Source organism: Elephas maximus, chromosome X (genome assembly GCF_024166365.1).
Source record: "Elephas maximus indicus isolate mEleMax1 chromosome X, mEleMax1 primary haplotype, whole genome shotgun sequence".
Lineage (NCBI taxonomy): Eukaryota > Metazoa > Chordata > Mammalia > Proboscidea > Elephantidae > Elephas > Elephas maximus.
In genome coordinates, this window is record NC_064846.1 from 171,913,978 (window position 1) to 171,939,289 (window position 25,312).

A 25,312-nucleotide genomic window follows, 5' to 3' on the forward strand; every position below is an offset into this window, starting at 1 on the left:
TTTGGCAGTTGTGTAACAACGTAATCATCCCCATGATGTGACTGAGCCAATCAGTTGTAAGAGGATTACAGTAGAAGGCAACACCCTTACTCAGGTCACAGCCCTGATTACATTTAAGGGGAGTTTCCCTGGGACTAGGCCTGCAGCACCATTTATCTTACAAGAGATAAAAGGAGAGACAAGCAAGTAAAGAGGGACTTCATACCACCAAGAAAGAAGAGCCAGGAGGAGAGTTCATCCGTTAGACTGGGGTCCTCACTGAGAAGCTCCTAGACCCAGGGAAAGACTGATAACAAAGACCTTCCCTCAGAGCCAATAGAGATAAAGTCTTCCCCTATAGCTGGCATCCTGAAATTGGACTTCTAGCCTCCTAAACTGGGAGATAATAAATTTGTTTGATCACGTACAATTAGATCAGGTCCCTGGGTGGCACAAGCAATCTGCAGTTGGCTGCTAACTTAAAGGTTGGATTTTGAACCCACCTAGTGGCACTGAAGAAGAGAGGCCAGGCGATCTGCTTCCATGAAGACTGTTGTTGTACACCTTTGAGTGGATTTTTGACTCACATTGACCCCATGTGACACAGTGAAACTGCCCCACAGGGTTTTCTAGGCTGTAATCTTCATAGAAGCAGACTGTCAGGTCTTTCTCCTGCGAGCCGCTGGGTGAGTTCAAACTGCCAACCCTTCAGTTACCGGCCAAGCACTTAACCATTTTGCCACCAGGGCTCCTGGAAGCTTACGGCTAAGAAAACCCTGCAGAGCAGTTTTACTCTGTAACACAAGTGGTCGCCACGAGTCGGAGTCAACTCGACAGCAACAGGTTAAGAGTTACCATCAGATCAGCCTTCTACTTAAGCCAGCGGCTCACAGACAGTGTCGGGAACTAACTTACACTGGGTCAAATAACCCCAGCTTCCTGTCAGGAGAATCGACGTGTCGCAGACCTCTTCATTTAGTACACACGGTGCACAGGTGGACCTCGGGAGGATGGTGACCAGACAAAACATCATGGCAACCTCACACCTAACAAACGATAGACAATCGTGAAAGGGACTCCACCATCGCTCATCTGATAATGCCAGCTCCTGGTTCCTTAACACAGTGGAGCAGCCCAAAGTCCCACAGAGCACAGAGCTCCTAGAGAGAGTTCCTGAACTCTTCCCTGCGGCCCTGATAAGGAGCAGCACCAGGTAAAAGACCAGTGAGATCGCAGGCACGCCCGCTGAGTCACAAGAAAATGCAGCTGTGACTTTGCCCGCCAAGTCAGAAACCAGCCCTACACAGTCGCCATTTCAGTCTCTGTCCTCTCAGTGGTTCTGCCCTCCACACAGTTTCATCATCTGCTCCATTCTCCCCTGCAGTGCACACACACACGCACACACGCACGCACGCACATACCCACACGCACAGGCGCGCGCCTTTTCTAATCTCAATAATTCTAACCAGCACCTGTTGAGTCAACTCTGACTCACGGTGGCCCCGTGTGTGTCAGAGTAGAACTGTACTCCCTAATGCTTTCGATGGTTGATTTTTCAGAAGCAGATCACCAGGCCTTTCTTCCAAGGTGCCTATGGGTGGACTCAAACCTCCAACCTTTCAGTTAGCAGCCAAGTACACTGACCATTTACACCACCCAGGGACTCCCCAACACTCCACTCTCTCTATATTGTATCGTCAACCCAACTTGACAGCAACTGGTGGTTTTTCTACTCTGGCACATGAATTAATAGTCAACACATCTTGTTACTGTTTGACATTGAGTCGATTCCAACTCCTAATCACCCTATGGGACAGAGCAGAACTGCCCCGTAGGGTTTCCTAGCCTGTAATCTTTACGGGAGCAGATCACCAAGTCTTTTCTCCTGCAGAGCAACTGCTGGGTTTGAACCACTGACCTTTTCTGATTAGCAGCTAGGCCACCAGGGCTTCTTAAACATCTTGACACAAACTAGAAAGAAGAGTTTCATCTCTTCCTGAGACAATCACTGCCCAATTTGTTCTGTACCTGGAACAGCCAGGCACCTTTATGAGGGGCACCTCTGCTGATGTGGGGGGGTGGGGGGGGCTCCTTTTCCAAAAACTGACACTGGCTTCTAATTGCTAAATTTTCAGTTTAAAAATCTCAGCTCATTTCCATGTCAATTTTATTCCAAAGAAAACAGTTGGAAATGACCAAGATTGTTAGCACGAGGACATCTGAAATCACTAACCCTGCACTGGGAAGTGGCACTTAAAATACACAAAGTGGCTTTCTCACTTTTTAACGAAGCCAAGTCGTTCTAATTTAGTTTGCACACTTCTATTTTCATCTCTCTTGCTACAGTACTTGTGAATTCTAGGTCACCTGCTTGGCAGACACACAGTCTTAACGGCCAAGGAGATAAGAGGCAAGTTAACGGAAGGAGAAAAAGCAACCGAGGGCAGTGTTGATTCAGAGATAGAAGTGTGGCCTTCCACATGGGAGACCCGGGTTCAATTTTTGACCAACACACCTCAGTTGCAGGCACCACCTACCTGTCAGTGAGACTTGCATGTAGCTACGATGCTAAACAGGTTTCAGGGGAGCTTCCAGACTAAGACTAGGGAGAAAGGCCTGGAGATCTACTGCTGAAAATCAGCCAGTGAAAACCCTATGGATCACAATGGTCGAATGCACAACCAAGTCATGGAGTTGGCACAGGAGTGGGGTCTCCATTAGTTAAGCCAACTTGACAGCAGCCAACAACAGCAACAACAATAAAAGAGCAGCTGAAGGTCGGAGCTGTCCTCACCTGCCCCAACTTCCTCTCTGCATCTGGCAAACCATTACATGTCTTCTCCCACAGCAGCATCAGGAACAGCGGCCCCCTTGCTCACCCAACTATATATACTATAGACAGATACAATGAGAACTATTAGAAGTGAATCATTGAAAAAACCAAAAAGAGTTCATTATAACGAAGTTATTTCCGTAACTTGCTGGTGGCCGGAAGGGCTCATCCTTGGCTGATCTGATTGTAGCAAACACTACGGAACACACCGTTCTCTAGAGCAAATCCTTCCCCATCTGGCTCTGTAACTGCGCACTCGCCTGATGTGTGCAGTGGAGGTGGGGGCAGGGTGCTTTAGCTGGCTGCCCTGCGGTTCAGCTGTGCTGTCGGCCAGCAATTCCTGGGTCTTCTCATACCTCACACAGTACAGTCACCAAAATAAAACAACGCACATTCACGAAGAGGAACAAGGCTGGCAGCCAGTCAAAGGCAGGTCTGTCTTCCCCTAATGAGGTCAACGCTTCCTCTGGGACACACAGCAACCCAGAATCAACATACAACCATCGGTCCCCAAGGATGAGAAGCAGGATTTACAGCAAGGTATAAAAGTCTTGTCCGTGGTAACCTGATGCAGGAATCATAACCACAGAGGGTGCTCCACGGATACCACTGTAACGCACCAGCAATGGCCGTCTGCCGACCACTGGGCAGGGCAAAAAGGAAATGTCACACACGGCTCTGATGACTCAAGAACTGATCATCTCACTGGTGAGAAACGAATACGTACACATGCGTAAAGTCAACACTTGGCAAGAAGCTGCTGGAAGAAAAAAAGATACTAAGCACATAAAGGAAATCTCTGAATAAAAATAATTTTTCAACACCAAATCAATGGTGCATTTATTAAGCTGGATGATATGAAAGAATTAATAGAATTTAAAAAACTAACAAGTAGTCCCTGGGTGGCACAAACAGTTAAGCGCTTGACTTCTAGCCGAACGGCTGGCTGTTCAAACCCACCCAGAGGCACCTCGGAAGACAGGCGTGGCGATCTGCGTCTGAAAGGTCACCACCTTGAACACCCTATGGAAAATCTTTATTCTGCACACGTGGGGTCACCATGAGTCAGAACTGACTCAATGGCAACTAACAACAAGAAAGAATGTATAACAGAGTACACAGCAAAAGAAAATAAGCCACGTAACATAAGACAGACCCAGCCAAGACCCTTGGGTTTTTAACTTGCCTCTACGAAGCTATCTGTGAAGCCCAGAGGCTCCGGAGGGTACAGTGATGGTTCAGTGGTACAACTCTCACTTGCCCTGTGAGAGACCAGAGTTCCATTCCCAGCCAACGCACCTGACGTGCAGCCACCACCTGTCTGTCAGTGGAGGTGTACATGTTGTTGTGATGCTAAACAGGTTTCAGTGGCACTTTTGGACTAAGACAGACTGGGAAGAAAGGCCTGGCGATCTCCTTCCAAAAGTCATCCAACGAGAACCCTATGGATCACAACAGTCCAACCCGCAACCAAACACAAGGATGGACCAGGACCAGGCAGGGTTTTGTGTCACTGTGCACTGGGTCACCATGAGTTGGGGGCCGACTAGACCACGATTAACCAAAACACACTTGTATCTTCAGTTCCCAACACTTCTTGACAGCCCAGAGCTATCACAGAATGTTTACCAAAGAAACTAGGTCAACACATGCTACAAAGTGGATAAACCTTGAAAACATGCTCAGTGAGAAGCCAGACACAAAAGCCCACATGCTGTCCATTTCTATTACATGCCCTGAACAGGCAAAACCAGAGACAGAAAGTAGATCAGTGGATGCCAGGGGCTGGGGAGAAGGAGAACAGGGGTGACTGGTGATGTGTGCAGGGTTTCCGATTGGGGTGACAAGAGTGTTCTATAATTAGATACTGGCGATGGTTGCACAACTCTGCAAATACACTAAATTGTACTCTTTAAATGGGCAAAGTGTCTGGTATGTGAACTATACTGCAATAAAGCTGTCATATTAAAACATAAAAGAAAGTAGGCCATTAGCCAATGATTACAAATCACTGCAAATTTTAAAAGAATTTAACCATCCCAAAGACATCAGTCTACTTAAACAGTCTTGTATCTCTCACAACGCAGTCCTTGGGTGGTGTAAATGGTCAAGGCATTTGGCTTCTAACTGAAAGGTTGGCAGTTCGAGTCTACCCAGAGGCATCTTGAAATAAAGGCCTGGCAGTCTGCTTCCAAAAAGTCAGCCACTGACAACCCTTCGAAGCGTCGCTCTACTCTGACACGCACGGGGGTCATACTGGATCGCAACTGGTTTGTTTTTGTCTTTTCCTCGTGCCCGCTGCAACCCAAGACATGGTTGTCAGGAAGCATCCAGAAACAGCCGAAACGTTTTGGGAAGAAACAGGCTCAACTATGTTTCACTTGTGTGTTGTCATCCTGCGTTGAAGTCCACTCAACGGCTACCAGTCTTTAGCCCTCACAATGTCCCGTCCACGAGTTCTCCTGAGTAATGACTCGGAAACCAATGAGCTGATACCAGTGTCTAAAAACAAGACGTGACCCGAGGGTGCACGTGAAATTGACTCAGGAGCAAACCTGGAAGGCCTGGGTGAACAGAGTGATTAAATGCATCCAGAAAGGTGCTTTTGCCGAAAAAATAAAAAAACAAAAAGCAAGTTGCCAGCAAATCAACTCCAACTCACGGTTACCCCACGTGTGTTTCAGCTGGACTTCGATCCACAAAGTTTTCAGTGGCTACGACCTTTCAGAAGTACATCACCGGGCCTTTCCTCCGAGGTGCCTCTGGGTACTTTCAAAAGGCCAAACTTTCGGTTAGCAGCCCAACGCTTAACTGTCTGCACCACTCAGAAGAGTCACTGAGAGCTGCTCTCTCAAAAAAAAAAAAAAAAGGAGTCTTATCTTCTCCCCAAATAAAAAGCAATAATAAGGAATTGACGGGCTGTTGTAGTCAGTCTTTTCGCAACTCACAGCTGCTGTTTGTACCAAGCAAGTTACTTGACTCCAATGAGACTCCTGAAAAGCAAATCGGCCCCACGTGTTTATCGGTTGGGACTGGTTGGCGTAGGTACCAGGGGGATACAAACCCAAACCTGGATGGTGCTGCGTAACTCAGTAAATTTACAAAAAATCACTGCACTATACACTTAAAATGGGTGAACTTTTAAACAATGTATTCTATTTTTGCTGTTGTTGAGAATATGTACAGCAGGACACACAGCAATTCAACACTTTCTCCACGTACAGTCCGTAACACTGATGAGTTGTGCAGCCATTCTCACCCTCTTTTTCTGAGTTGCTCCTCCCCCATTAACTAAAGTGGGTGAATTTTATGGTACCTAAATGTTTTGGAACGAATTGTGCCCCCCCAAATATGTATTGTAAATCCCAACCCCTATACCTGTGGTTATGCAGCCCTGATGGCGCAGTGGTTAAGCACTCAGCTGCTAACTAAAAAGTCAGTGGTTCAAACCCACCAGCCACTTTGAGGCAGAAAAATGTGGCAGCCCGTTCCTGCAGAGATTTACGGCCTTGGAAACTCTATGGGGCAGCTCTACTCTGTCTTATAGGATCGCTAGGAGTCAGAATCGACTCGACAGCAATGGATTTTTAAGGGAATCTTTACACAAGCAGTTCTGCTCTGTCCTATAGGGTCGCTATGAGTCGGAATTGACTCGACAGCAGCGGGTTTTACGGAAACAGATCGCCAGGTCTTTTCTCCCCAGGAGCCAATAGGTAGGTTTAAACCGCCAACCTGTCGATTAGCATCTGAGGTAGGAGTGATGACAGGGATAGTTACAATCCCACTGGGGAACTGGGAGTGGGTTTGTTATGTTAATGAGACAGTGTTAAAGTAGAGTGTGTCTTAAGTCAATCTCTTTTTAAACACAAAAGGAGATTAAGGAAGCAGAGATAAACAAAAACAACAACAACAAACCCAGGGCCATCAAGGCAATTCCGATTCACAGCAACCTATGCAACTATTGTTGTTATTAGGTGCCCTGGAGTCAGTTCTGACTTCTAGGGACCTTACGCACGCTAGAACAAAACACCGCCCAGTCCTGCGCCATCCTCACCATCCTCACCATCTTTGTTACGCTTGACCCCTTGTTGTGGCCACTGTGTCAATCCATCTAGTAAATGCCACACTACATGAAGATAGCCCAGGAACCAAAGAACAAAGACCTTCCCCCACAGTCAGCGACCTGAATTCAGACTTCTAGCCTCCTAACCCATAAGAAAGGAAGCCCTGCCGGTGTAGTGGTTAAGCGTTTGGCTGCTAACCAAAAGGTCGGCAGTTCAAGTCCACCAGCGGCTCCTCTGAAACCCTATGGGGCAGTTCTACTCTATCCTACAGAGTTGTTATGAGTTGGAATAGACTTTCAGGCAATGGGTTTAGTTGGGAAACCTTGGTGGTGCAGTGGTTAAGAGCTACAGCTGCTAACCAGAAGGTCGGCAGTTTGCTATGAGTCAAAATTGACTTGGTGGCAGTGGGTTTTGGTTTGGTAAACCATAAGAAAATAAATTTGTTAAAGCCACTCCCTTGTAACATTTGTTATATCAGCAACTAGATACATAAGACTATAAATTACACCTCAATAAAGATGTTAACAAAAGACAATTTGATTTTAAGTTGCACTTAAGAGTTCTATAGAAAGTAAAATATCACCAGGAGCTGAGAGCTAGCCATCCCAAAGGCAAAGGAAACATCTTCTGCAAACCCAAAGGAAACAAAGTAACGTGTCATCTGCAAACTGAGTTATCACCAAGCCTGCATCCTCCACTTTCGTAACTCAAAAGCAAAAAAAATACCAAAGCTGTTGCCCATCGAGTCAATTCCGACTCACAGCAACCCTACAGGACAGAGTAAAACTGCCCCATACAGTTTCCAGGGAGCAGCTAGGTGGATTCCAACTGCCCACCTTCTTAGCCACTGCAGCACCAGGGCTCCCATGTAACTCAATTCTGTGAGACAGAAAACGTGTTTCCCTTCAAACACTTGCAACTATCCAACCCAGTGGTGTGGACGGAGGAACCTCGCTCCAATCAACATCTGAGCCGTCAGAAACCCACACAGAAAACTGCTGTCCAAATACAGAGCACTGTATGGAAAAGTAAACACAACCAGAAATTAGAGTAAGGGAACATTTACTTGTAGATAGCCCACGATGAACGGGCCCCAAGCTTCCCTTAGAGCAAATGCCACAAAGAAAAACGGCAAAGTGACACTGGCTGGCACCTCGACTGTGCCAGCCATGTAACACGTATGTCACACAGCGAGAATTCCATTGCAAAAAGGATTCCTTAAGCTGTTTGCCATTTTATTTTTAATTTGAATTGGGAAACAATTAAAATAGTCTCTTGTTTCAACAGTCTTTTCTGAAAACATGTCCAGGATGACCAAAATATTAGCAGATGTCTCAAAGGCAATGCGTTAACGGGTTGATCTAGAAATTAGATACCTAACGCCTGAGTAGACATGGACTGTCCCGGCTGAGATTAAAAATGGAGTATTTCCATGAACTAATCTCATTCTATAGTTCATTTGAGCATCCTAATGTGATTAAGATGAGCTCTGGTGGCGCAGTGGCTAAAGCGCTCGGCCACCAGCCAAAAGGTCAGAGGTTTGAACTCATCAGCCACCTTGTGGGAGAAAGATGTGGCAGTCTGCTTCCGTGAAGATTTACAGCCTTGGAAACCCTACGGGGCAGTTCAGCTCTGGCCTGTAGGATCGCTAGGAGTCAGAATCGACTTGATGATGGCACAGGGTTTGGTTTGAAATGTGATTAAATAATGTTATATAATTCTGCTAACTTCAAATTTCCAATTATAAAGCTTCCCGTACAATGATTTCAACAAAAACTAATTTCTATTTCTGTGGAAAAAAATGAAGGTAGCTAATTTTAATAACCCAGTTTTCCTAACGAGAAGTAACTGCCTTCAGTGATATAAATTATGTAAACGGTACTTCAACAACGTTATAAGTGAATTTGTTTTTATATTCTCTGAGGTGAGTGTACCAAGAGATTTAATGTCCCAGTGGCTAAAACCGTTTGGCTTTACCATTCTCTCACCTTCCACTTCATATGCCACAGCCTCTCTCTCAAACGCCCAGGAATTATACCCAGTATCTGCACTTCCCGGGTGGCATAAACAGCTAAGCACTGGGCTGCTAACCAAAAGGCCGGGGTTCAAACCCACCCAGAGACACCCCGGAAGACAGGCCGGGTGATCCACTTTAGAAAACTCAGCAATGAAAGCCCTGTGGAGCACAGTTCTACTCTGACACACGCAGGGTTACCGTGAGTCGGAGCCGGACTGGTTTTTTGGTCTGTTGGCACTTTATGAGTCTCTGGAGTATGAGCCTAGGAAATAAAACCAACTCTTGTGGGGGCTTCCGCGAAGAGGCTCTATTTGGGGCCGTTCTCCGGGACATATTTCTGAAATATTATAGAAAATAACTTTGCAGACAAATAATGAAAACCTCGTCATCAGTACTGTTGCTCCACAAGGGCCACAGAAGAGGTGTCCCTGCCCAGAGCTAAAGCAATTATATGACGGCACATTGACCTTTGTTCAATACCAAGTCAAGTTCTGTCCAAACTTCAAGGACCCCGTCTAAAGCAAATCCATCGGTGTTGTTGCCGGTTGGCTCCGACTCACGGCACCCCCATGTGCAAGGGAACAAAACCCAGTGCAGTCCTGCGCCATCTTCACAATCAGTGCTATGGCTTCAGTTCATTGTCATGGCTACTGCGTCAAGCCAGAAACTTTGTGTCATTTCTCTTTCCTTTTAAAAGGGTGGGGCAGTTATGGTAGATTCCCAAATACACTCAATATTTGCTTCACACTGTTGAGAACTAAATTTATTACAGGATCCTAACTGTATCGATCTGTAGAGAGTACAGACAAAGGTGTATAAATTTGAGTAGTAAAAAACCCTCCTTCCTGTTTCTCCTGTTCTTCTTTACTGCAGGTGTTTTCTGAGTATTACTACAAACAGAAACAAAGAATTAAAGAAAGAAGGAGATAAGTACTGCAGTTTACCCAAAGAGAGATGACTATGGATTCTGGCATGCATGAGGCGTCCTGGCGGTATGCTGAAATCCACAAGCACTGTGGTTCAGTGGTAGAATTCTCACTTCCATTCGAGAGACCCAGGTTCAATTCCTGGCCAAAGCACCCCAGGCACAGCCGCCACCCATCTCTCAGTGGAGGCTCTGTATCGCCTTTAGTAGAGCCTCCAGACTAAGGTGGATTAGGGAGAAAGGCCTGGCAATTTACTTCTGAAAATCCTACAGATCACAACAGCCCAATCTGCCTATCACAGGGATAGTGCAGGGCCTGACAGCGTTTCACTTCCCTGGGCATGGGACTGAGCGAGTTGGGGCCAACTCAGTGGCAGCTAACGGGCTTTTTATTGCACTGTGCAAAGTATCCTCATACCGTGGTGTATATTCAAAGTTATACTGCAAAGTCAGCATTCACAAAGAGGGGAAAAAAAGATACAAGCCCAAAAAAGTATGATAAGCTAGAACAAAGTTAACATATCAATCCTTTCAATTCCGGGGGGGGCGGGCATTTCAGCTGTCTGCTGAAAACCAGCCCCTCAGCCATTCTGAGCAAATGGGCCCAGCCCAAAAACCTCCGCTTCGGAGGCCAGCTTTCTCCTCACCTCCACAGCACACACCACGGCCCGGATCACTTAGCCACTCTCTACAGCACAACCAACAGCGCGTCAACTAAAGCTGCAGTTTTCTCTTTAAAAGCACTAATGTGAAACGACAAAAGATAATCGCTTAATAACCACTGTGATGGGTGAAATATGTCTCTGGAAAACAAAAAACAAAAAAACGGCCAGATTGAAGACACCCAAGGATACTGATCACAGCCACGACCTCAGCTGCAGTCTTTAAAAGCTCCAGCCACCTCTTCCACACAAAGCCTGAGGCTCCAGAGCCCCCAGGGCATCCTTCAGGGAAAGAGCTGATTTATAAACAGATTGAGTGATTACCAAAACACCACAGAGTCGCAGAGCTTTGTCTCAAGGCTTGTTTGCTCGCACACCTGCAGCCGGCCGGCCGGCCAGCCCAAATACTGTCCTCCTGCGCCAACACACACAAATATTGTTTCAGCTTTCAGAACTGCACTCACCATCCAGGAGACCCAAGCTGCACCACCCAGGCACCGCGTGTTCTTTCTGCTCCGAGGCAGGCACTAATGGCAGGACCTGTGCGGTGACGACCAACCTTTAAGCTGGTAGATCACAAAGTCACTTAATACATACACGTGTGATGTATACACACGTGCACACACTAACACATATACACACATGTGCACACATGCACACAGGTGCACAAATGTGTACATATGCACACTGACATACGTATACTGACACACACATGGGTGTGCACACGCACGTGTACACATACACACACTCACATGTATGCACACACAGACACAGCCCTTGGCAGACAAATCCAGGGACAAGGGGAGTACAACTGCCTCCCACCTGCATTCAGAAATTTTAAATACCACCCCATCTCCCCACCCACTGTGAGAAAGATGTGGCAGTTTGCTTCCATAAAGATTTATGGCCTTGGAAACCCTATGAGGAAGTCCTACGTGTCTTGTAGGGTTGCTATGAGTTGGAATTGATTTGACAGCAACAGGTTTTGGACCCACCCTCTGGGGACCCAAATGAATAATCTCCAGTTGTTTTTAATTGCTCATCCCTATCAGTGAAAAGGAGCCCTGGTGGCACAGTGGTCAAGGGTTCAGCTGCTAACCAAAATGTCAGCAGTTTGCATCCACCAGCCACTCCTTGGGAACCCTGTGGGTTTCTACAGGACTCTGTCCTACAGGGTCGCTCTGAGTCGGAATGGACTGGACAGTAGCGGGTTTGGTCAGTGAAAAGGAGTCCCATGTGGTGCAAACAGTTAACACGCCCGGCTGTTAACTGAAAGGTTGCCAATTCAAGTCCAGAGGGGCCTCAGAACAAAGGGCTGACGGATCTACTCCCACAAAATCAGTCACTGAAAACTCTGTGGAGCACAATTCTATTCCGACAGGCATGGGGATGCCACGAGTTGGAAGTGACTCGACGGCAACTAGCATGTGCTCCTAGCTCACGGATTTATTTGTTCGCTCTACACACTGCTCAACCAGCATTACATACATGTGATCCACAAAAAAGATTATCTCCTAACTACTAGATCAGAAGAACCAATGGACTTGCTACTCGGTTCTTCCTGCACTCCATCGGTCTTACCAAGCATCTGCCCCAGAAGGCAGCATAAAACCCACCTGGGAGAACACTTAGGAAATGAAAAGCTGAGACACGTCACTTCTTCCCCTCCCCACCCCCCCGACTCCCACCAGATTTAGAGACCATTAGGTGTGAAGAAGACACATTGGGAGCCCCACGAAATGTATAAGGCAAGTCTCTTTTCCACAGGTCACCCGATTCCCATCAGGTCTATGATAATTTACACCAAATGCTGGACCCGCACGATGGTTACTTCTAATTTTCATGACGTTCTGAGCTGTGTGAAGGGGTTTCTTTCCGCTGGGCTTTTTGACGTCATTAGGGTACAGACCACTGGAAATGGCTGGAATTGGTATAAAATCACCAGTGTGTTTTAGAAACACAAAGCTAAGGTGGTATTTTTTTCATAACCAAATTAGGATTTAAACCAAAGCATGTCTCTCAGACTGACCCGTGACTCAGATATTGCCACGGCCATTTGCAAGTTATTGTGAATACTTACTAACTTGGGGGCGGTTAAAGTGGCACGGAATTAAAATGCCTCAGTTCCCCACATAAACCAAATGGTAGGGACTTTAAATCCCCTTTATGTTGCTTTTCAGAGACACAGCCTAAAACTGTGAAACCACCTGGATTTTTATACAAGTACTATTTGCTATCGAGTCGATTCAGACTCATGGCAGCCCATGTGCATCTGAGTAAAACTGCACTCCATAGGGTTTTTCAGTGGTTGATATTTTGGGAAGTAGATCGCCAAGCCTTTCTTCCGAAAATGCCTCTGGGTGGAAACGAACCTCCAACCTTTTGGTTAGCAGCCGAGTGCCTCCTGGATTTTTATAGATAACGGGAATTCCATTTGCTCATTGGTGCTACTGATTTTTGTATCACACAACATTGGTAACAGATCTGCACTTGGCTTTCTCATTTCTCAGCTTCCAATGGATGTGAAGATAATAAGGCTACCTAGGAAATACAGGAAACCCTGATGGCATAGTGGTTAAGAGCCACGCCTGCTAACCAAAGGGACGGCAGTTCGAATCCGCCAGGCGCTCCTTGGAAACTCTACGGGGCAGCTCTACTCTGTCCTATAGGGTCGCTATGAGTCGGAATCGACTCGACAGCACTGGGTTTGGTTTTTGGTTTTAGGGAATATAGCTGACTTGGTCAAGACTTAAGAATTACCCACAGTCTTGGCCATCTAGTTCTGCTATAACAGAAATACCACAAGTGGATGGTTTTAATAAAGAAAAATTTATTCTCTCACAGTCCAAAGGAGGCTAGAAGTCCAAACTCAGGGCACCAGCTTCAGGGGAAAGTCCTTGTCATCAGTCTTCCCGTGGTCTTGGGACTTTTCCGTGCAGGAACCCTGGGTCCAAAGGACATAGTCTGCTCCTGGCGCTGCTTTCTTGGTGGTATGAGGTCCCCCTGTCTCTCTCCTCACTTCTCTCTTTTATATCTCAAAAGAGATTGGCTTAAATTGTAGAATATTCTTCTAGATTAAGTTTACGTAACTGCCACTAATCCCACCTCATTAACGTTATAGAGAGGGTTTACGACACATAAGAAAATCACATCAGATGACAAAATGGTACACAATGACACAATACTGGGAATCATGACCTGGGGGGACACAATTTAATCCACGACACCCATGTAGCACTGGAAATGGCCATCACTGCTCAGTAGTGAATTTGTCTCCAGGTTTTAAAAAGATGTATATGGTTCTACCATATTGAAGTACTTGCTATTATGGAGTTAAGACATAAAATGGCTCCTTGTAGGGTAAACTTCATTTTGTCCAAACTCCACCCACCAGAAAGCTCAGACAAGCAGAGATGCTTGCAGAATTAAATAATACCAGTTGGCTGCAAAGACTGCAAATTCTAATGACAATGGGAAAGTCAATGATCAAATAGAGTGAACACATCTAGTAGGGGACAGGTAGCCTTTGCATCCTTGATCCAACATGGATGGAGATAACCAGCAGTTTTCAGTAAACATGAAGACATGTTCCAACAGGGAGAGCTGGGAAGCTGAGTCTGGGGACAGTGGCCTCTGCCTGATCCATCACCAATGGAGTTGTCAGTTGACCTGAGGACATGTTCCAACCAGGAGAGCTGGGAAGCTGAGTCTGGGGACAGTGGCCTCTGCCTGATCCATCACCAATGGAGTTGTCAGTCGACCTGAAGACATGTTCCAACCAGGAGAGCTGGGAAGATAATTGGGCTGGGAAGGTCCTGCTTTATCCTTGTACTCTAGCTGGGGTTGGTGGCAAGTGTCCCAGAAAGGAAGGAATCTGGTCCTGGCTCTCTGGGGTCACAGTCCATGTTTCACAGTCAAGGGAAGGAAGCATTCCAGTCTCATCCGCCACAATAGGAAAAACCACAGGAATCCGAGGCAGACACTCTCCTCGAGAATAAACACTGTGAATTTTAACAGGCACACTGTGCTGCTTTGCTGGGGTTTTGAGAGGATGGCAAACTCCAACTCTCCTAAGAACTATTCAGAGGCACCCAACTACCCAAAGTGCCTTCTGAGTCTTCCGTTTTTAAGTAAAATATGCAACTAACTTATTAATGTGAAGTTTAATGTTTATCTTAATCACTGAAAAAAACTATAATCTAGGCATGAGACATAAAATAACTGTCGGCTCACACAAACTTCTAGGTAACAAAACCACGACAATCATTGTTGTTAGGTGCCCTCAAGTCAGTTCCAGCTCACAGTGACCTACGTACGACAGAAGGAGACACTGCCTGGTCCTGTGCCATCCTCACAATCGTTGTTATGCTTGAGCCCATTGTTGCAGCCACTTTGTCAATCCATCTTCTTGAGAGTCTTCCTCTTTTGCAATGACCCTCTAACAAGCATGATACCCTTCTCCAGGGACTGGTCCCTCCTGATAACATGTCTAAAGTATGTGAGATGAAGTCTCGCCATCCTTGATTCTAAAGAGCATTCTGCTGTTACTTTCTCCAGGATAGATTTGTTCATTTTCCATATTCTTCTCCAACACCGTAATCCAAATGCATCAATTCTTTGGGCTTCCTTATTCATTGTCCAGGTTTCACGTGCATATAAGGTAATTGAAAATATCATGGCTTGGGGGTCAGGCGCACCTTAGTCCTCGAAGTGACAGCTTTGGATAATACTCTACCAGTCTAAAAATGGCCAACCCAACATTTAAGTAGTGTCCCTCTCCCAAATTAAAAACTTCACACATGAGAGGTAGGAGAAGCGCATGGCGGTCAGCTCACCCAGCTGTCTTATCCTACCTTCAAGGAGATGCAGGTTAAACGCCTTCACACAACTAGGCAGGCAGTCCACGAAACCACCCAAGGAGCCAGACCACCAGCACAGCTTGTACAGAACATGCGTCTTCGTACCAGATCACAACACGTAACTACTAAAACGTACACTAACCACATGGAAGCAAAGAGGTAGGGACACATTCACGTAACAAGCTAACTCTGAACAACTGCTACATAGTCACATTAACTCACTGGAGAAACTGCAAGGCCTCTTAACATTCACAGACGGTATCTAGGAAACTTAAGGTATTACTTTAGCCTTCTGATACATTTTACATATTAACTATCTCTTGGTAGTACTCTCTGGGAAGGCTAAGGAAACATTCTCCCAAAGTGTATCAAAAATGTTCCCTCTCCACTAGTTTGGAGGCAAGAATTAACCAGCAAAGAAAAAGACCAAAGCTTTAGCAAATATTTAACCAACTGGCTGCTAACCAAAAGCCTGGCAGTTAGAGTCCAAAGAAAGGCCTGGCAATCTACTTCCCAAAAATCCGTCAATGAAAACCCTACGGAGCTCAGTTCTACTGTGACATTCACAGAGTTGCCACGAGTAAGAGTCTACTTGATGTCAACTGGTTTGTTTTTTGTTTTTTATACCCTCAAGACACGTGTATATTCCTTGAGAACTATAGATGACCGATGCATGGATGGATGGATGCATTGGTTTTTTTCCCCTCAGCTTACCCCTCCCCAAAAGACCTCTCCCAGAATGGAATTCTCCTGGTTGTCTGTGTTTCTCTATCTTGGCACTACTGACATTCCAGGTGGGCTCAGTCTCTGTGGTGGGGGCTGCCCTGTGCATTGGATGGTGCTGAGCAGCATCCCTGGTCTCCACCCCTCTAGATACCAGGAGCACTCCTTCCAAGCCTGTAGTAACAACCGAAACTATCTCCAGAAAGCACCCTGGTGGAGAACCACAAGTCGACCATCTGGGAGATTCTGGAGCTCAAGGTCGAATACACGACTCTTGATAAGGAGCTGTCTTCTCTCTCTCCGTTTTTTCAGATCCCCCTTTCTCTTGAACCTGCCTGTCACAGCCCAGCTCCATCTCTCAGCTCCATCTGCCCAGGGCAAACCTAGAAGACAAAGGAGGGAGTACCCACCTTCCGTTATAAAGTATTGTCTCCTCTGTGTTAACCTGAAATTTGCTTCCAACTCAACTTTTTCACGGCTCCCAATTCACCTCTGAAGTCAAACATGCAGTGCGTTCCCACTAAATATTTGACAGTGATGATAACGTAGGGGCTGACCCTGTGGGAGACTACCAGCTTGCTTCAAAGAACCTTCTCAAGTCCCATGTCCCATGTTCCGCTCGCAGGCCAGGGAGGAGCCTCAGGAGGGAATTCCTTACTGACTTGCATTTTTCCCTTGAGACGTTAATCCCTTTTTCTCAGACTAGTCTCTCTTGGCCCTTTATAAACCTTTTTTTTTTTTTTTGCATTTTTTTTTTATTGTTATAAAGACACAGATAGGATGATGTCAGCCAATTCAGGATTTCTCATGTGTACGATTCAATAAGACCAATGACATTATTCATGTTGTACAACCGCCACCCATACCCGATGCCAGATTTTCCATGACTTTTTAAGCTCCTTCCCATAACCAAATTGTATTTTTGTTTTGCCGGGTCTCCTCTGTACCAATCCGGCCAATGCGTCCACTGGGTTGAGGCTCTTTGGAAAGGATGGAGGGGAGGGAAGGGCAAAGAGAGCAAGACCCGAGGGGGAAGAAGGACACTGAGGCTCACTTTCAGGAGGTCAGCCGCTTCCTTTGCACTAAAAATAGTGATGGGGAAAAAAGTTTATCTTTCCAGCTTAAAAAAAACGTGTTTACAAAATGACTTCAGACTTGCTTCCTGATTGAAACTACTCTGTACATGTCCTTGATGGTGAAAGATTAACAGCCTATATCGGATGTCAACCACTTTTATTTTTTTGTAAACCCAGTGCAGTCCAGTCAATTCCAACTCATAGTGATCCTATAAGACAAAGTAGAACTGCCCCATAGTGTCGCCAAGGCTGTATTTTTTTTTTCCTTTTTTTTAATCTTTAACCAAGATTTTATTTGGGAGTAAACGAAATTGCTGCAGCAAGGGAGCCTGGGACTCGAGAGGAGATACCAAGAACTTTAATTTCAGAAAGTCAGCAACCTCTTTTTATAGAGCCTTTTTTGAGGAAGTTAGCTGGAAAAAAGGGATCAGTTCTGGAACTTATCCTTTAAGCAAAGGCCGGTCCTTTCAAAGCGGGGGCAAGTTTACGACTGGGCCACACATCCTTTTTTTGTTGTTTGTTTGTAATAGGCGCAAGGGTTCTTGGCTTTACTGTGATGAATTTTCATGGAATGTGGGTTTGCAAAATACCAGGTAAGTAAATTTTACAGGTGGAAGAGCCTGGGGCTGGTCTAAACTGGTTATGACTGTTCCTGATTGACATGAGGGAAAGACCAGGGGGGTCCTAGCTGCTGGAGGTGGTATGCAAAGGGTTTTTTTTTTTTTAAGCTATACATAGTTTGAGTAAGTCGGGAGCCCTGGTGGAGCAGTGGTTAAAAGCTGGGCTGCTAACCAAAAGGTCAGCAGTTCTAATCCACCAGCCACTTCTTGGAACCCCTATGGGGCAGTTCTGCTCTGTTCTATACGGTCTCTATGAGTTGGAATTGGACGACAACGGGTCTGGTTTTCTGGTTTTCGGTTTTGGCAAGCCTGTAATGTTTACGGGAGCAGACAGCTACATTTTTCTCCCATGGAGAGACTGGTGGGTTCCGACACTGACCTTTCGGTTAGCAGCTGAGCACTTAACCACTGCGCCACCAGAGCTCCTTCATTTTTTGCAAAAACAGGTGAAAAGGGCAAATATAAGGTCTCAGGGAGCTACAGCTGGGACATTAACATCTCTGACGCTGCACAAAAATCTTGATTATCCTCTAGCCCAGAGTCCAACACCACACAAGAACATGTATGCGGAACGCTGAATCTCAACACCCGAGTGGAAAGGCGGGCAAGGCCAGTTCCAGGATTTCACTGTGGTGTTCTCCTATGGAGCAGGTAACCGAGGTTGTTGTTAGCTGCTGCGAAGTCAGCTCCAACTCATGACGACAACCCATGCACAACAGAACGAAACACTGCCCCATCCTGCATCATCCCCGCGATCGGTAGCCGATGGAACCATTGCGATCCATGAAGTTTTCATTGCCTGGTTTTCAGAAGTAGATTGCCAGCCCTTTCTTCATAGTCTATCCTAGTCTGGAAGCTCCGCTGAAACCTGTTCAGCATCCTAGCAACATGCGAGCCTCCACTGACAGTGACAGCTGGGTGGTGGCTGCAGATGAGGTACACTGGCCAGGAATTAAACCCAAGTCTCCTACATACCCAAAACCCATTGCCATCGAGTCAATTCTGAATCATAGCGACCCTACAGTACATGGCAGGTGAGAATTCTACCACAGCCTTAAATCCGGACACACAGGGCCCATCGGTGGGCACGGCCGGAGATGGCCTTTCTGGGCCTGGCCTCTTTCTGCAGCGACCCCTTCTGCCTCTAGAAGATAATGTCAGGGTTCCCAGGCTTTTCCATCCTTTCAGCCAAAGGCTGTAAGGTCCCCCGGGAGCCCTGGAAGGGGGTAAGAGTGAGTCAGGACAAGGGGCAGAACTGGGAAGCCAGAGCTGGTGGCCATGAAGATGGGCTTTTCCTCCACCACCTTTGACAAATAAAATGTCTAATCTTCTCCTACAAACAACCCAGAGATTACGCAAAGGGCAGCCAACTAAGTAACAAAAATAACATCCCAAAGCAGGCCTGGGTGTGCACGCACAGACTCCCCGAAGCCTCACTTTGTCGGAAGGAGTCCTTATCAGCCTTTCAGCACGGAAGAGCTTGACCTCGAGCGTGAGCTTTAAGGCTTCTGACCTAGACTCCACGAGGTGGGAGCCCCAGGTACCTAGAACAAGCGAGGCTTTGAAAATATCAGTCTGCCGCAGAGCTCAGCCTCCAGAGCCCCAGCTCTCCGCCGTGCACAACCCTTCCACCATGCTGTCCCAGGGATGCGCACCGCTGAGGCAGGCAGAGAGGGGGCCTGGGCTCAGCCATCCCCGTTTCAGAAGAGGAAACTGAGGCGCGAAGGTGCTAAAACACCTGGCCTTCCCAAGGCAAGGTCACCAACCAGCTTGGAATTTTGGTTTCCTGACTCAAAACTGGTCCAAAGAACCTCCACCTAGGGCACTAGCCAGTTCTCCATTCCTGGCTAATAACTCAGGCTGAAATCACGTTCCTGGGCAAATCGCAGGCCGAAATACAGCTATTTAATAAAAAAAAAAGGTCCACCTATGAATTATTTCCAGTCTATTACAGCCTCTCCTCTCCTCCCCCTAAAAAAGCATGTTAACTCTGTCCACTACTTTCATTGTTAATGTTTTATTGCAGTGCAAATGTTACAGTAGCTACTGCCCCGTAGAATTTTGATATGCATTCTCTCCCTCTCTCTCGTATGTGTGTGTGTGTGTGTGTGTGTAATTTATATTATCTTTTGTCTCCAAATGAGAAAATCCACTGTAGGTAGATAGAAAGGCAAAATGTCAAAGCTTTGGGAATCTGATACACTCAGGTTCAAATCCTGGGTCTACTATGGATTACCAAGGCAGTGGTTAAGAGCTTGGCTGCTAACCAAAAAGGTCAGCAGTTCACATCCACCAGCCGCTCCTTGGAAAGCCTACAGGCAGTTTTACTCTGTCCTACAGAGTCCCTGTGAGTTGGAATCAACTCGACAGCAACGAGTTTTTGGTTTTTTTTTTGGTTTTCATAGGGCGCTGGGTTTGGTTTATTTTTTTTTGGTGTTCATAGGGTATTAAGTGTGTGTAAAATCGTCAGTGTAAGGCATCCAAGTAATAGACAATTATTCTACCTGCACAATAACTGAAATTTACAGGTGGCTTCACAGTTTTCAAAAATCTCAAACACAAATTCTCCCTTCTGGTCCTTGTACTATTCCATAAGTACCACTATCTCAGTTCCCCCTTTTTATCTTCCTTGTATAGTCACACACATAGAAAACAACACTCAGAGAGGCTGCAGGAGTTCAAGGTCCAGCAGCCGGTCAATGAGCATGAACATGGCCCCTGGCACTAGTTCAGGTCAGGCAGAAAGAAAGTCTGCTTCTCTAGCACACGCTACCTGTGCCATGACATGGCTAGACTGGCAACAATTGAGCTTTTTGCTGCTCACCAAAAAAGGTTGGCCTTCGTATGCCATCAAGCCCATTTAAACCCTCATCAGCACAGCAGAACAAATGTAAGAGACCGTTACACACATGAGGAAAGGAAACTTTGCTAGCTAAAGATGACATCCAACATCAACCCCCTACAGCACTGGCTACCCTACAAAAACAAACAAAAAACAGCCGTTGTGGAGTTGATTCAGACTCACAGAGACCCCATGTGTTTGAGAGTACCTGATTCAGACTCAAGGAGACCCCACGTGTGTTTGAGTAGTTGATGCAGACTCATGGAGACCCGACGTGTGTGAGAGTAGCTGATTTAGACTCATGGAGACCCCATGTGTGTGAGTAGTTGATGCAGACTCATGGAGACCCCACGTGTGTGAGAGTAGCTGATTCAGACTCACAGAGACCCCACGTGTGTTTGAGTAGTTGATGCAGACTCACGGAGACCCTATGTGTGTGAGAGTAGCTGATTCAGACTCATGGAGACCCCATGCATGTCAGAGTAGAACGGCGCTCCCCAGGGTTTTCGATGGCTGATTTTTCAGACATAGATTGCCAAGCCTTTCTTCTGAGGCAGCTTTCAGTTAGCAGCTGAGCACGTTAACCCCTTGCAACACCCAGGTGCCACTAAAACATGCAAACTTTCAGGAGAGATGAGAAATTGGGGACATTGAGATATGAAGACGTGAACTTTCTCAAGTCTTTTTAAAAAGCGTCGTGGGTCATTCCTGGAGGGATCAAGCCCAGGGCAGAACAAGAGCCAACATTTGAGGATGATAGGGATGCGTCTTGCTCATGGTGTTCCCGTGAACATCACGCAGTGCCTGGCATCTGGTACCAGCTTCGTATGTTTTTGAATAAATATCCATCACTACGAGAAGAAAAAAGTCGCCTTCCTTAGATAACCTTGTATAGAATCAGGTGTATTGATGGAAATACAAATACAACTGATAGAAAGACAAAGATTTTGAAACATTCACTTAGGTATCCCCACGTGGTCACTAAGAGTGATTGTAATTTTTTGCACATCTCTTCCCTTTTAAAACCACTACCAGACAGACTTCTCTGAGCCCAAAAGGAGAACCCAAATGCCCGGGGTGTCGGCAGGAGACGGCACAACACCAAAGGTTTCGGTATTTGTCCCACAGGTGTGGGATGGCCTCAGCTGGGACCCCCTTAAGGGTCTATTTTAATAAGTGGGTCAAACAATGCGCTTTAACTTTTGCATTCATTAGTTACCCAGCTAAGTGGTTTTCCACAAAACCTACAGCACGTGACACGGGTACCCTTAGAGAAAGAATCCATCATCTTAAATTAAATCTTAATTATTTAATTCTCCGCCTTCCCCCGCCCCCAACAGCGTCTCTTCTAGGAATGACTACTATAGCTGTAAACTTTTTTCATAAAACCATCCAAAACCAATTCCTAAGTCCGAAGCCACCGCCTGCGACCCGAGCAGGGCGCTCCCCTCCCCCTCCAGGTTAGGACAGGGACCGGTGGGTCCAGAGACAAACGCCCCAAGGCAGGTCAGGCCCCACGTGGCCGTGCAAAGCAGGGCAGTTTCCTATAAGGGGGGAGGGGATGTTTCTTTGGGGGTTTGGCTCAACCATGTCGCCGGCTCGGATACAAACGCCGAAGGTTGGAACTTTGTGAAATGGACGATGCGGTGGCTCAGGCGCGGGAGGCCGACCGCGCAGCGCACCGCCAACGCACGTGAGATCCGGCCCAACAGCCCAATCCCAAAGTTGTCACCTGCGCAGCACCCCGGTCCTACGCCAGCCCCCGCGCTGGGAGGCCCTGAGCCCGGCCACCCCGCAGCAACAGGTCCCGCCCGCGCCAGAGCCGAGGCAGCGGACCCCCGCGGGCCAGGGCGCCCCCCAGCCCCGTCCCCATGCGCGGGCGAGGGCCGACTTCCCTGACAGTTTCTGCGGCTCAGACTCTGTGCGCACCCGGGCCGGCCACCGCATCCCACTCGGCGCACCCGGCCCGCGCCCAGATGAATGGACGCCCCCCCGCCGGACCCCGTCCCCCAGGGCCGCCCTGCGCTGTCCTGCCCCGGAGCCCCGGGACCCACAGACAAAGGGTCGGCGGGAGAAGCGAGCGCATTCCCAAACTTGCCGGCCGCCGCCCCTCCCCAAAACAAAGGGGCCCCCGCCTCCGCGCGCCGGGATTGGGGCGCGCCACCGCCGGCACTGTTGCCGGCCCGCGCCCCGGGGACCTGCCCCAGCGCCCGGCCCCGCGCCCAAGTTTGCGCCCCCGGCCCGGCCGTCACCACTCACCTCCACGGCCGCGCAACTCGTGGGCGCCACCGCCCTCTTCCGGCGGCCGTCCCCGCGCCGGCCCGCGCGGCCGAGGAGGCCCGGCCCGAGCCGCCCCGCCGCGAGTCCCGAGAGCGCGGCGCTGGAAAGTTTGGGTGCGGAATGGCGGCCGGAGGCGCTGCGGCGGCGCGGGCGGGGGCGCTGGCGGCCCGGCCTCCGAGCGAGCGAGGGGGGCGGGGGGACGGAGGGCGGGCCGGGCGGCGGGGACCTCCGGAGGCCCGAGAGCGCCCACCGCCGCCAGCGCGGCCGGGCCGCCCTGTGCCCAGCCGCCTGGGGGACCCGCGCCCCGATCGGGCCCTCCCCTCCCCCATAGCGCTGGAGGCCCCCACCAACACGGCCCCTCCCCCACGGCCTCTAGGGAGGACCCAGACCCAACACGGCTCCTCCCCAACGGTCGCGTCCCTACACAGCCCTTCCCCCACGGTGCTGGGGACCCACGTCCCCCACGGCCCTTCCTCACGGTGCAGGGGACCCGCGTCCCGCACAGCCCTTCCCCCACGGTGCAGGGGACCCGCGTCCTGCACGGCCCCTCCCCCACGGTGCAGGGGACCCGCATCTCTGCACGGCCCCACCCCCACGGTGCAGGGACCCGCGTCTCTGCACGGCCCCACCCCCACGGTGCAGGGACCCGCGTCCTGCACCGCCCCACCCCCACGGTGCAGGGGACCCGCATCCCTGCACAGCCCCTCGCCCACGGTGCACGGGACCCGTGTCCCTGCACGGTTCTTACCCCACAACCTCCCCCTCCCTTGGCCTGGGTGAGGAGTAGAACTAGGGCCGCTCCCAACTCGCCCCAAACCTTGCTCCTTCCTCGTGGCCCCCGTGGGGGAGGAGGGGGGCCCAGGCCTACCGCCACCCAGTCCTCAACCCAACCTGTTCCAACTGCCCAGGGGGAAAGGGGGTCCGGGCCGCGGCTAGAGGGTTCCCCTCCCCCACTTCCACAAGAAGCCGCTGGGCAATCTCAGGAGCACCCTCTGCAACCTGCCCGAGGGGGCACCTCCCTCAAAATCAGCGGCTTACAGGACACCCCAATTACCTCTCCCCCCTCCCCAAAAAGGGTAAACTCCAGCGGGGGCTCGACCCTTGCAAAACACCTCGGGAGATATGCCAGGAATGTTTGGGGAGAAACTGGGGCACACGGGGTGGGCGGGGACAGGGTAGCCGGGGGAGGGGGGGGATCTAGCCCCCTGACCCCCACCCCATCAGACTCCAGACCTCGGGCGTCTGCAAAGTGTTGGATGTTGTAATGGCCTCTCCGGCCCAGCCCTAGTGCACCCGTCCCCAGCGCGCCTTCCCCTTCCACACCGGTGAGGCTCGCGTTTAATCCAATTAGCTCCCCCCCCCCCCACCTACCCTTTGGTTGTCTGCCCTGTTGGACTTTTTTTTTTTTTTTAATCGGTTTGCCCTTCTGCTGGTATGTAGTGGGCTTCGTGGTCTGAGTCCATAACACTCAGCAATTTAAACCGTAGCCTCATTTGGTCCTCCTGAACACTAGACCATTTGTTGTTCTGGGTGGGGGGGGGTGCTGAGTTTTTAAGGGGCTGGCCCTGCATGCCAAAGGCGGGACAGCAAATCCCCCTGCCAAACGCTGCTGTAAACGTCCACGATGGAAAACGACGGCGGCCACACCAGTATCAGAGCACATCCAGAAAAAGTCCACACTTACACGGTCTCCATAATTGTGAATCAGCAGAATGGGCCGGGGCTGATACTGTATCAGTGGCCATTCGAGGCCCCCCAGAAGGACCTGGGAGGGCCTTCCCTGGAGCCTGCCAGGCGCTGCTCCGGGCTCCCGGGGCTCGTGCAGACTGAGGCTGAGGGATTGCATGCAATCGAAAAACCAAGGGTGCAACCGAAAACCCAGGCGGGCTGGATCATGATGCAACTCGGGCCCGCTTACACGTGCTTCCCTGCCCCCACCGCCGCTGCTGGGAGCGCTGCGTTTTTTCCGCCTGTAGGGTCACATTGTGCTTGATTGATTCTCCTTTCGCCTTGCTCAGTCATTCAGATTTGGAAAGTAAATAACAAGTTGACATCATTACAGTTCTCGGCTTTACCCGGCCGCGGCCCTCGGCTACCGCACACTTTCGAGTAGCCGCGCAGCCAAACCTGCCCTCTGGCTCCCCAGCCGTGCTAGGCGTTAAAAAAAAAAAAAAAGGCGTTAGCCTGCTTGGAAATTTCAAATGGAACCTGGTAAAAGGCCTCAGATTACTCTGCGGATGCCAATCATTTAAATTAAAATTAAGGAAAAGTGGAAATCTTCACTCCCAACTATGGCCAAGTTTGTTTATAGCACCCCGCACACATACGCTGCTGGCTAACAATAGCTATTTGCTGTTGTTTGCCTCCCAAGTGTGCAGAGTAAAACTGCTTCATAGAATTTTCAAGGCAGGCACCTTTTGGAAGCAGGTCAC

The 25,312-nt window shown here is 48.8% G+C and overlaps 1 protein-coding gene across 2 annotated transcripts in view; it reads right to left on the bottom strand.

Annotated features, from left to right (window-relative positions):
- Positions 1 to 24,720, bottom strand: part of TBL1X (transducin beta like 1 X-linked) — a 238,961-nt gene extending 214,241 nt beyond the window's left edge. The window contains exon 1 of one of the 2 annotated variants that reach the window (XM_049872301.1): positions 24,565 to 24,720. The gene's annotated coding sequence lies outside the window, so the exon portion shown is untranslated. Of the gene's footprint in view, positions 1 to 22,859; positions 23,022 to 24,564 lie in introns of those variants that run through there. The other variant, XM_049872300.1, reaches the window with a different exon arrangement.
- Between the last annotated feature and the right edge of the window lie 592 nt (positions 24,721 to 25,312).